Source organism: Hemiscyllium ocellatum, chromosome 47 (genome assembly GCF_020745735.1).
Source record: "Hemiscyllium ocellatum isolate sHemOce1 chromosome 47, sHemOce1.pat.X.cur, whole genome shotgun sequence".
Taxonomy (NCBI): domain Eukaryota; kingdom Metazoa; phylum Chordata; class Chondrichthyes; order Orectolobiformes; family Hemiscylliidae; genus Hemiscyllium; species Hemiscyllium ocellatum.
This window is the reverse complement of record NC_083447.1, coordinates 6,509,242-6,520,533: the sequence shown is the minus strand read 5'-3', so window position 1 is coordinate 6,520,533 and position 11,292 is coordinate 6,509,242.

The window sequence follows — 11,292 nt, the reverse complement described above, 5'->3', positions numbered from 1 at the left end:
GGGCATGGATAAGGTGAATAGACAATGTCTTTTTCCCAGGGTGGGTGACTCCAAAAGAAGAGGGCATAGGTTTAAGGTGAGAGGGGAAAGATTTAAACTCTAACCACAAAGGGACTTTTTCACACAAAGGGTGGTGAGTGTATGGAATGAGCTGCCAGGGGAAGTGGTGGAGGCTGATACAACATTGAAAAGGCATCTAGATGGGTATATGAATAGGAAGGGTTTGGAGGGATATGGGTCAAATGCTGACAAATGAGACTAAATTAATTCAGGTTATCTGGTCAGCATGGATGAGTTGGACCGAAGGGTCTGTTTCCATGCTGAACATCTCTATGACTTTAAGAATCAATGACACACTTCCTGGCAGTGAGTTCCATCTCCCATCACCCTCTGGTTGAAAAAAATGTTACCCTCTAAACGTCCTGCCCCTTACCATAAATCTGTGCCTCCCGGTCATTGATCCCTTCACCAAGAGGAAAAGTTTCTTCCTGTCTACCGAGTCCTTGCCCCTCATAATATTATGTGTCTCAATCACGTCCCTCCCCTCTGCTCCCAGGAAAATAATCCCAGTCTGTCCAATCTCTCATCGTGACTAAAACTCTCCAGCCCAGGCAACATCCTGGGAAATCTCCTCTGCCCCCTCTCCCAGTGCTGTCGCATCCCTCCTAAAATGTGGATCCCAGAATTACCCTCACTGTGGCCTTTTATACAAGAGTAGAGTGTTGCTGGAAAAGCGCGGCAGGTCAGGCAGCATCCAAGGAGCAGGAAAATCGACGTTTCAGGAAAAAGCCCTTCATCAGGAATGTACATCTGCGGTACCCACTTCTGCCCAAAATTTTATACAGTTCCAGCAACGCCTCCCTGCTCTTAAACACTGTGCCTCAGCTAATGAAGGCAACTATCCAGCGAAAACTGTCATAATTTCTTCAATTTATTCTCAGCACTGAAGTTCTCATTTGTGCAACTATTCTAGCAAATCACTTTTGCCCAAGCCAGTCAGTGAAACAGACACCCAGGTACCCTTCCTTGGTGGTTAGAGTTTACTAACTATTCAGCCTTGCAGCTTCCTTCCCACACTAGTCCCGTCTGTTCCACTTTCATTGTTATTTTGATGAAGTCAGTCAATGGTTAATGGGCATGATGGTTAGCACTGCTGCTCCACAGCGCCAGGGACCTGGGTTTGATTACAGTCTCAGGCGTCTGTCTGTGGGGAGTTTGTCTGCTCTCCCTGTGCCTGCATAGGTTTCCTCCCACAGTCCAAAGATGTGCAGGTTAGGTGGGTTGTGTTTTTATTCATTTGTCAGTGTCACTGGCTGAGGCAGCATTTATTACCCTATTTGCCCCTTGCGAAGTGGGGGTGAGCTGCCTTCTTGAACTGCTGCAGTCCACCTGCTGTGGGTTGACCCACAATATCCTTAGAGAGGAAATTCCAGGATTTGGACTCAACTGCACTGAAGGGAAGGCAATATATTTTCAAGTCAGGATGGTGAGTGGCTGGGAGGGGAACTTGTAAGGGGTGGTGTTCCCATATATCTGCTGTCCTTGTCTTTCGAGATGGAAGTGGTTGTGAATTTGGAAGGTGCAGTCTGCGGCTCTTTGGCGGATTCGTGCAGTGCGTCTTGTGGATGGTACATACTACTGCTCCTGAGCGTCAGTGGTGGAGGATTTAGAGATGCCGGTGTTAGACTGGAGTGTACAAAGTTTAAAAGTCACACCACACCAGGTTATAGTCCAACAGGTTTAATTGGAAGCACTAGCTTTTGGAGCGCTGTTCCTTCATCAGATGGTTGTGGAGTGCATAGTTGGATTCTTGATGAAGGGCTCTGGCCCAAAACGTTGATTCTCCTGCTCCTTGGATGCTGCCTGACCTGCTTTGTTTTTCCAGCAACACATTCCCGATTCTGATCTCCAGCATTTGCAGGCCTCACTTTCTCCTTGGTGGTTATACTGCGTCTCGTTGGTGATGGTCATTATCTGGATTAGCCATGGTAAATGTGGGGTCACAGGTCTGGGTGGGATGCTCTTTGGAGGGTCAGTACAGACACAATGGGTCGATTGGCCTCTGTCTGCACTGTAGCGATGCTACGATTAATACCATGGGTGATTTGATGATGGGGAAACCGTGTAAGAGCCCTTATGGATACAAATGAGAAAAAAATAGTCTGAAGGGATGTTGTGGTGAATAGTGAGGACATCAGCACTGACCTAGGAGGCCCTCGTTCACGTCCTAACCAGGTTAATCCAAAATATCTTAATCAGGCTACATTTGGGAAGTTGCAGTGCCACCCAGGGGCACTGTAACAAAAATCACAATCTCAAAGGGACTTGGATTAACTCAAAGTCTCTCTAGTCGTTCCCTTGACCCGTGATGACCCCTTGATTGCAGCCGGCCAGTGGACACCGTATGTTCCCACTCCAAGAAAGCCATTCGATTGTGTGAGAGAGCACTTCGGGATATTACAAAAACAGGGGGTGGTTCCCTGGTTTGTAATTTCCCAAGGTGCTCTTATGCGCAATCAAATGTTTATATCCCCCTCACTAAATCTCCCGTGGTATTTGTTTTCTCAACCCTTGAGCACCACCAGTAAATCAACCGTGGTTTCCAACTGATTAATTTACGTGCTAGGGGGTACTCCACAACCACCTGATGAAGGAGCAGCGCTCCGAAAGCTAGTGCTTCCAATTAAACCTGTTGGACGATAACCTAGTGTTGTGTGATTTTGAATTTTGTACAGCCCAGTCCAAGACTGGCACCTCCAAATCATCACGTTTTGATCTTAACATTGTCCTTAACTGGCTTTTGCTTGTGAATATTCAATTGACCACACAGTGTTTTCCTGTTGGTGAAGAAACAAAACAAATAATGTCGATTCACAATGGAGCCTCCTACATTTTTTTTCTGTCTCACGACATTAAAAAATAAATACATATTTAAAATAAAGCAGACTCAGGTAGAGCTCTTGTGGTGCAGAGGTAGTGTCCCTGTCCCTAGACCTTGGAGGCCAGGTTTCAAGTCCAACCTGCTCCATTGCTTTTATAAGAAAGACCTGAGTAACTTTGTAAATGTTTAACTCTGTACACCCCAGTCCAACACCGGCCCCTTCACATTCGGTTTATTTATAAGTGTAAGCTTTCAGAACCCTGTTGAAGGGCTCTGGCCCGAAACGTCGAATTTCCTGTTCCTTGGATGCTGCCTGACCTGCTGTGCTTTAACCAGCAACACATTTTCAGTTCAGAACCCTGTGGCAGCATCAAGCCTAGGCTCCTCTAAACCCATGACCCCAATACAATCCCGAAGGGAGAAAGTGAGGACTGCAGATGTTGGAGTTCAGAGTCAAAAGGTGTGGCACTGGAAAAGCACAGCCAGTCAGGCAGCATCCGAGGAGCAGGAGAGTAACGTTTCAAGCATAAGCTTTTCATCAGGACTGAAGACGCACAATCCACACACTGCACATTCCCAGTGAAGAGCTCCTCAGATGCTGGAGGCGGAGGCAGTGGAAGAAACATTCAACGTCGCAATGCATGTCGAACTCATTAATCTGGGAGTGTAGAGGGATGAAGGTGAGGCCTTTGCTGAGGACTGAACGTTCATCCTCAGTAAAGAGGGGTGGGGAGTCTGGGGGAACAGTTAAAACACGGCAGGGCCAAGCGCACACTCTCAACTCTGATCTCCGGTACCTGCAGTCCTCAGTTCCTCCCTGAAGTTTAAGTCTGTCCTGTACTAACTGCCTCATCATCAACATGTCAAGTACAGTGTGTAAAACATTCATTTTAATGTCATAGAGATGCACAGCATGGAAACAGACCCTTCGGTCCAACTCATCCATGCCAGATATCCCAACCCAATCTAGTCCCACCTGCCAGCAACCAGTCCATATCCCTCCAAAGCCTTCCTATTCATATACCCATCCAGATGCCTTTTAAATGCTGTAATTGTACCAGCCTCCATCACTTCCTCTGGCAGCTCATTCCATACACACACCACCCTCTGTGTGAAAAAGTTGCCCCTCAGGTCTCTTTGAACTCTTTCCCTTCTCATCTTAAACCTATCCCCTCTGGTTTTGGACTCCCCTACCCCAGGGAAAAGACCTTGGCTATTCACTCTATTCATGCCCCTCATGATTTTATAAACCTCTTTGAGGTCTAAAGATGTGCAGTTAGGGTGAATTGGCCATACTAATTTGCCCATAGTGTTCAGGGATGTATAGGTTAGGTGTGCATTAGTCAGGGGAAATGTAGAGTAATAGAGTAGGGGAACAAGTTTGGGTGGGATACCCTTCGGAGGGTTGGCGTGGACTTGTTGGACCAAATGGCTTCTTTCCGCACTGTATGGATTCTATGATTCTAAGGTCACCCCCCAACCTCCAGTGCTACAGGGAAAATAGCCCCAGCCTGTTCAGCCTCTCCCTATCATTCAAACCCTCCAATCTCATCAACATCCTTGCTGTATAGAAAAGGGAAGGTATCCTTTTTAAACATGATGTGGACGAGCCAGTGTTGGACTGGAGTGGACAGAGGCAAAAATCACACCACACCTGGTTATAGTCCAACAGCTTTATTTGAAACCACAAGCGTTCGGAGCTTGTCGGAATAACTCAGTGTTGTGTCCTTTTTAACCAGGGGTGTAAATTCCTTCTCTTCCCCACTGTCCAGTTTCCTTGCTGAGGTCAGTTAAAAATCCTGCGATAATTTTGATGTTTGGTTAGTGACCTTTACCTTTGCAGCCCCACACCTCTGCCATCGCTGTCTCTAGATGGTTGGGACATGTTTTACCCCACCCAGATCTCTCTCTCTCTCACACACACACACTCTTACTCTTGCAGGCAAAATGATTCTGATTTATTCTATGTCAGAACCAGTTCTGATCATCATTGAAAACCTGGATGTAATTTCTGTTGAAGAGCCTGCGACAGCAGGACAGTTAGTTTTCAAACTGCTGAGGATTGGGCCTAAAGGGACTCTCAAGGAGTTAGGTTCTGTGAAGTGTGTTGTCAGGGCTGACTGGACAGCAAGTGTTGCTATGGCAACAGGGAAGGTTAGACAGGTCCAGATTCGCTCCATTTTTTTGTGTTGTTGACCCAAATTCATGGGAAATAATTGAAGTCCTTGAGTCACGTGGTAGTGTGAGGGAGTAGATAAGGACAGGGCCAAGGGAGACATAAAGAGAGAGAGGAGGTGCTGATACAGGGAGGGAGGGAGTGTGTGACAGGGACAGAAAATGCTAGAGAAACTCAGCAAGCGGTGGCAGCATCTGTGGAGAGAAAAATAGAGTCAGCATTTAGAGTTCAGTGAGTCTTTGGTAGGCCAGGACTCGAAACGTTGACTCTGTTTCTCTCTCGCTGTCGCTCCAGATGCTGCTGAGTTTCTCCAGCACTTTCTGTTTTGCTTGGGATCCCCAGCATCCTCAGTTGCTTGTTTGCACTGACTCCCTTCTCAGCCTCTCCCTCTCCCTTCCATTCCACTTACCGACCCTTCCTTCCAGCCACCCACCGGATTTATTCCTCCCATCGACCAACCAGGCCATACTCACTAGTCGTGTTCACCCATCCCTACCTCACCACTCCACTCCTCTCTCCACCCAAAACCCTCCCCACCACCTCCCTTTATCTGTAGCTCCCCCTCACCCCCAACCCCAGTCCTGAAGAAAGGTTACACCCGAAACGTTGACTTCTCCACCTCCTGATGCTGCCTGGCTTGTTGTGTTCTTCCAGCTTCCTGCCTCTCTACTTTGGATTCTAGCATCTGCAGATATTTTGTTCTAATTATATTAGTGTATCGCAGGGCTTGAGACTATGGCATTGGGTCAGGGCTGAGGCAAAGAAAGAAAACAATAAGCAGGTGTGAAGTGGGTAGAGTGTGATGAGGGACATAATGAGTGTAGCTTGGCAAGTAAAAGCATTGCCCACTACCCCCACACCCCCCAACCCCTCTCTATGATGGCTATACCATTTGTGATTTTGGAGAAGATGTGTAGCTCAGGTTGTGGATCAGGTTGTAAGTTTGCTCGCTAAGCTGGAAGGTTTGTTATCAGACGTTTCGTCACCATGCAGGTAACATCATCAGCTTCACCGGAGGCTCACTGATGATGTTACCTAGCTTGGTGACAAAACGCCTGAGAACAAACCTACCAGCTCAGTGAACAAACTTACAGCAAGAATATACCATGTACCATCCTCAGGGTGAAGTAACATTGGGGAACAGAACTTCCACATTAATCTTGGCCTTGTTATCCTGCATAGTGTTGGGTTTAGGATGAGGCGTTGGCCGTTTGGCCCAAAGCACACGGTGGCTCAGTGGTTAGCACTGCTGCCTCACAGCACTAGGGACCTGTGTTCAATTCCACCCTTGCGGAACTGTCTGTGTGGAGTTTGCACATTCTCTCTGCGTCTGTGTGGGTTTCCTCCAAGTGCTCCGGTTTCCTCCCACAGTCCAATGATGCGCAGGTCAGGGTGGATTGGCCATGCTAAGATGCCCCATAGTGTCCAGGGATGGGCAAGCCAGGTGGGTTAGCCATGGGGAAATGCGGGTGAAAGGCATTTGGTATGGGAGTGGGTCTAGGGAGGGATATTCAGAGAGTCAATGTGGGCCAATAGCCTGCTTTCACACTGGAGGGTTTCTATGATTTGGGATTGAGATGAGGAGACAGTTCTTCATTCGTGGACCAACAAAGCTTTGGAACTCCCTGCTGTCGATGGATTGAGTGTATTCAAGAGAGAGATCAATATACTATAGGATTTCTTTTACCCCTTCAGGTGACATTGGGTGTCGCTGACACGTTAACCTTTGTTGCCGACCCCCATTCACCCTTGACACGAGTGACTTGTTCAGCCTTTTGGGGAAAGACGTTAAGACTCAGCCACATTGTTCTGTGTTCGATTATGTGAGTCTGATTACTGCTCAGGTGCTTGATTGGGTTAACCTGGGCATTGACACAGACACCACAGAAGTTGCTGGAAGTAAGAGAGGGCAGATATTTTAAACCATCGGGTGAAGCATCAAAATAACGTTCCTGCACATTTAGAAATTGGAAACATCTGCGTGTAGCTCTGAGTTTTAAATTATAGTACAGCAAGCATATGGGGCTGGAGGAGGTTACAGGGACAGTGTAGGGTGAGGCTTGGGAAAGCTTTACACAAGAGCAAAGTTTAGGTGCCAATGTGGGTAGCATTGGAAGGACTGTTTCTGAACTTCTTGTTTCTTGTTTTTTTTTTACCTCAGCATTGGTACTTAAGAAGCTGGGTACAAGTGGAGACTTGTAAACTTTTCACTGCACTCATTTGACTACGTGTGACAATGAAGCTAATTGTAATTCTATGTTTATACATCACTCTTTGCAGTCAAATATGAAAGGATTCACACTGGAAATGTCAGAAGGACAGCAACCAATTTACATACAGCAAAGAAATACGCCAAAGACCATCCATCTTTAGTGGGGTTAGTTGAGGGATTAAATATTGGCCTGGACTCTTCAGACTGACTCTCCACTTGCTCTTCATTATGATGGAGGCCATCATGTTGAACCTAGAGGGTAGATGGGGCAATGGTTTGAAAGTAAAAAGTGAGGTCTGCAGATGCTGGAGATCAGAGCTGAAAATGTGTTGCTGGTTAAAGCACAGCAGGTCAGGCAGCATCCAAGGAACAGGAAATTCGACGTTTCGGGCCACAGCCCTTCATCAGGAATGAGGAGAGTGTGCCAGGCAGGCTAAGATAAAAGGTAGGGAGGAGGGACTTGGGGGAGGGGCGATGGTGGTGTGGCCAGCACAGTGACTCATTGGTTAGCACTACTGCCTCACAGCGTCAGGGACCTGATTCATTCCAGCCTCGGGCGACTGTCTGTGTGGAGTTTGCACATTCTCCCTGTGTCTGTGTGGGTTTCCTTCAGGTGCTCCGGTTTCCTTCCGCAGTCTAAAGATGTGCGGGTTAGGGTGGATTGGCCTAGTGTCCAGGGATGTCTAAGCTTGGTGGGTTAGCCATGGGGAATGCAGGGTTACAGGGATAGGTTAGAGCAGTGGGTCTAGGGATGCTCTTCAGAGGATCAGTGTGGGCTTGATGGGCTGAATAGCCTGCTTCCACACTATAGGGATTCTATGAAAGACGGCACCTCTGGCACTTGGAATAACTCCCCAAGGTGAGACAAGGTGATGGGGATAAATAGAAAGACAGTCAAAGAGAATGTGATAGACAGAGTGTGTGATACCTGTCTATTGTCCAATACTAGTGAAGTATTTTTCAATAGCTCCTCTAAGACAAGCTCCCTGTGTGTGTTTTTTTATATTGCATGTACAAATTAAAAGGATGGTCTGATTTGCTTCGGCTTTATCTCGCTCCCTGAGAATTTAGTTCAATGACAGAGTTGCCCTACATACAGCTCAGTGCTGAAGATGGAAGCAATAACCTTAATTTCACAGGGAATGAGCTGACAGGAGGTAAGGCTGCCTGCATAGGAAGCTGTTGTTGCTGGATACTAGCTGGAAGTTTCCAGGTTTGTACACGTTCATAAACCAAACAGACATTTACTAACTATTCCTTGAAATTTGAATCTTGCTTAAAATAAAGGCAGATTGCCCTAAAGCTTTCATCTTACATCCATCAGGACACATGCAAGAATGCCAAATTTCAAACAATCACAATAATATATACTGCAGCAGGAACAGATGTTGATTGGTTGACAAATTGAACCTGATTGGCTTCTTAAATTACTGGATAACTAAAAAAAAAACACAAGACTGGAATATCATCCCTTTCCTTACGGATATGAGTCTCTGGTTAAGAATACAAGTTGATTTAATTTGATTTATTATTGTCACATGTACCTAAGTACAGAGAAAAGTTTTGTTTTGCGTGCAGTACAGGCAAATCATACCATAGAAAGATTGCTAGTGTCATAGAAAAGAACAAGGAATGCAGTGTTATGGTTGCAGAGAAGGTGTACAGAGCCCGAGATCATCATTAAATTTGAAAGGCCCATTCAGTAATTTATAACAGCTGAGAAGAAGCTGTTCTTGAATCTGTTGGTCTGTGTATTTAAGCAACTGTATCTTCTGCCTGATGGGAGAGGTTGGAAGAGATTATAACCGAAGTGGGAGGGGTCTTTGATGATGTTGTTGTGGTTCTGTTCGTCGAGCTGGGAGCAAGAAAAACTCCCAGCTCGGCGAACAGAACCACAACAACGAGCACCCGAGCTACAAATCTTCTCACAAACTTTGATCTTTGATGATGTTGGCTGCCTTCCCGAGGCAGTGGGAAGTGTAGGTGGAGTCAATGGATGGGAGGCTGGTTTGTGTGATGAACTGGGTTGTGTTCATGACTCTCTGTAGGTCTTATGGTCCTGGGCAGAGCAGTTGCTGTACCAAGTCATGATCTAGATAGAATGCTTTCTATGGGGCATCTATAAAAATTGGTAAGAGTCTTTATGGACATTCTAAATTTCCTTATCCTCCTGAGGAAGTAGAGATGTTGTTGTGCTTTCTTGACCATTGTGCCGATGGGGGTGGATCAGGATAGATTAGATTAAACTAGATTCCCTACAGTGTGGAAACAGGCCCTTCAGCCCAATAAGTACACACCAACCCTCCGAAGAGTAACCCACCCAGATCCATTTCCCTCTGACTAATGCCCCTAACACTATGGGCAATTTAGCATGGCCAATTCACCTGACCTGCACATCTTTGGACTGTGGGAGCACCTGGAGGAAGCTCACGCAGACACGGGGAGAATGTGCAAACTCCACACAGACAGTCACCCTGGTGATGTGAGGCAGCAATGCTAACCACTGAGCCACCGTGCCACCTCAATTGTTGATGATCATCACTCCCAAGGATATGATGCTCTTGGCCATCTCTACCTCAGCACCATTGATATCGATAGGGGCGTGGCATCTACCTTGCATCCTGAAGTCAACAACCATACTTTGTTTTGCTGACATTGAGGGAGAGATTATTTTCTTTACACCACACCACTAAGCACTCTATCTCTTTCCTGTAATCTGTCTCATCATTGTTTGAGTTTTGGCCACATTATAAGCTTTAGTGATATCAGACCATATCTCGTATCAGACTATAGCTCTCTCATTAGAGAGAGAGAGAGAGAGAGAGAGATGGGTAACCGATGGTGGATTAACCCCAAGGGTCACCATGCCTCAGGTTAGGGGGGAATGATTCAGAAAGAGAGAGAATCCTTTCCAGTAACCTCAGCCGAATTGCGATGCACACTATTGGCATTGACTCTGCAATACAAACCAGTCTACTGAGCTAACTGACCCTCCTCAACACATTCAAGATCATTTACTTAATAGAATAGGCACAGACTGATCAATGATTCCCAGGTTTTATCACCCTGGTAACCTCCATCTTCTATTATAGATATTTTTGCACACTTATAAGAATTAGAGCACCCCACAATTATTTTCGAGACATTACCATTAGCCCATTTTAAACAGTCCTATCCTATTTCCTCTTCCTCCTCAGAGCTGGAGATGATTCCTCTCTGGCAGAATAGCTCACCAGGTGTTGGAGATAGTAGTATGATGACACTGGAGTAGGAATCCAGAGGCCCAAGCAAATGCTGTAAGGACACTATAAAACCATGAGGGGCAGGGATAGGGTAAATAGCCAAAGTCTTTTCCCCGGGGTGGGTGAGTCCAAAACTAGAGGGCATAAGTTTAAGGTGAGAGGGGGGAGATTTAAAAGGGACCAAAGGGGTAATTTTTTTACTCAGAGGTTGGTGTGTATATGGAATGAGCTGCCAGACGACGTGGTGGAGGCTGGTACAATTACAACATTTAAAATGCATTTGGATGGGTACTTGAATAGGAAAGGTTTAGATGGATGTGGGCCAAGTGTTCGCAAATGGGATTGGATTAATTTAGGATATCTGGTCAGCATGGACGTGTTGGATCGGAGGGTCTGTTTCTGTGCTGTATATTTCTACGACTCTGTGTGGAATTTACATTGTTATTAAAATGTGGAAAATGACGATAGTCTCAATGATGGTGGCCATGAAACTATCATCAATCATTAAAAAAAATCTGGTTCACTAATTCCTTTAGGACAGGAAATCTACTGGTCTACATGTGACTCCAGACCCACAGCCGTGTGGTTGATTCTTTACTGACATTTTACTTCGAAAATGACACAGGAAACCACTCAGTTCAAGAGCAATTAGGGGGATGGGGGAGAAATTAAATGTTGGATCTGCCAGTGATCCCCCACAGTCCATGAGATAACCTTTAATTAGTTGTTCCAGGGCTGATTGACCACAGGTTACATCACACCCCACCCTCAACTGGAGCCC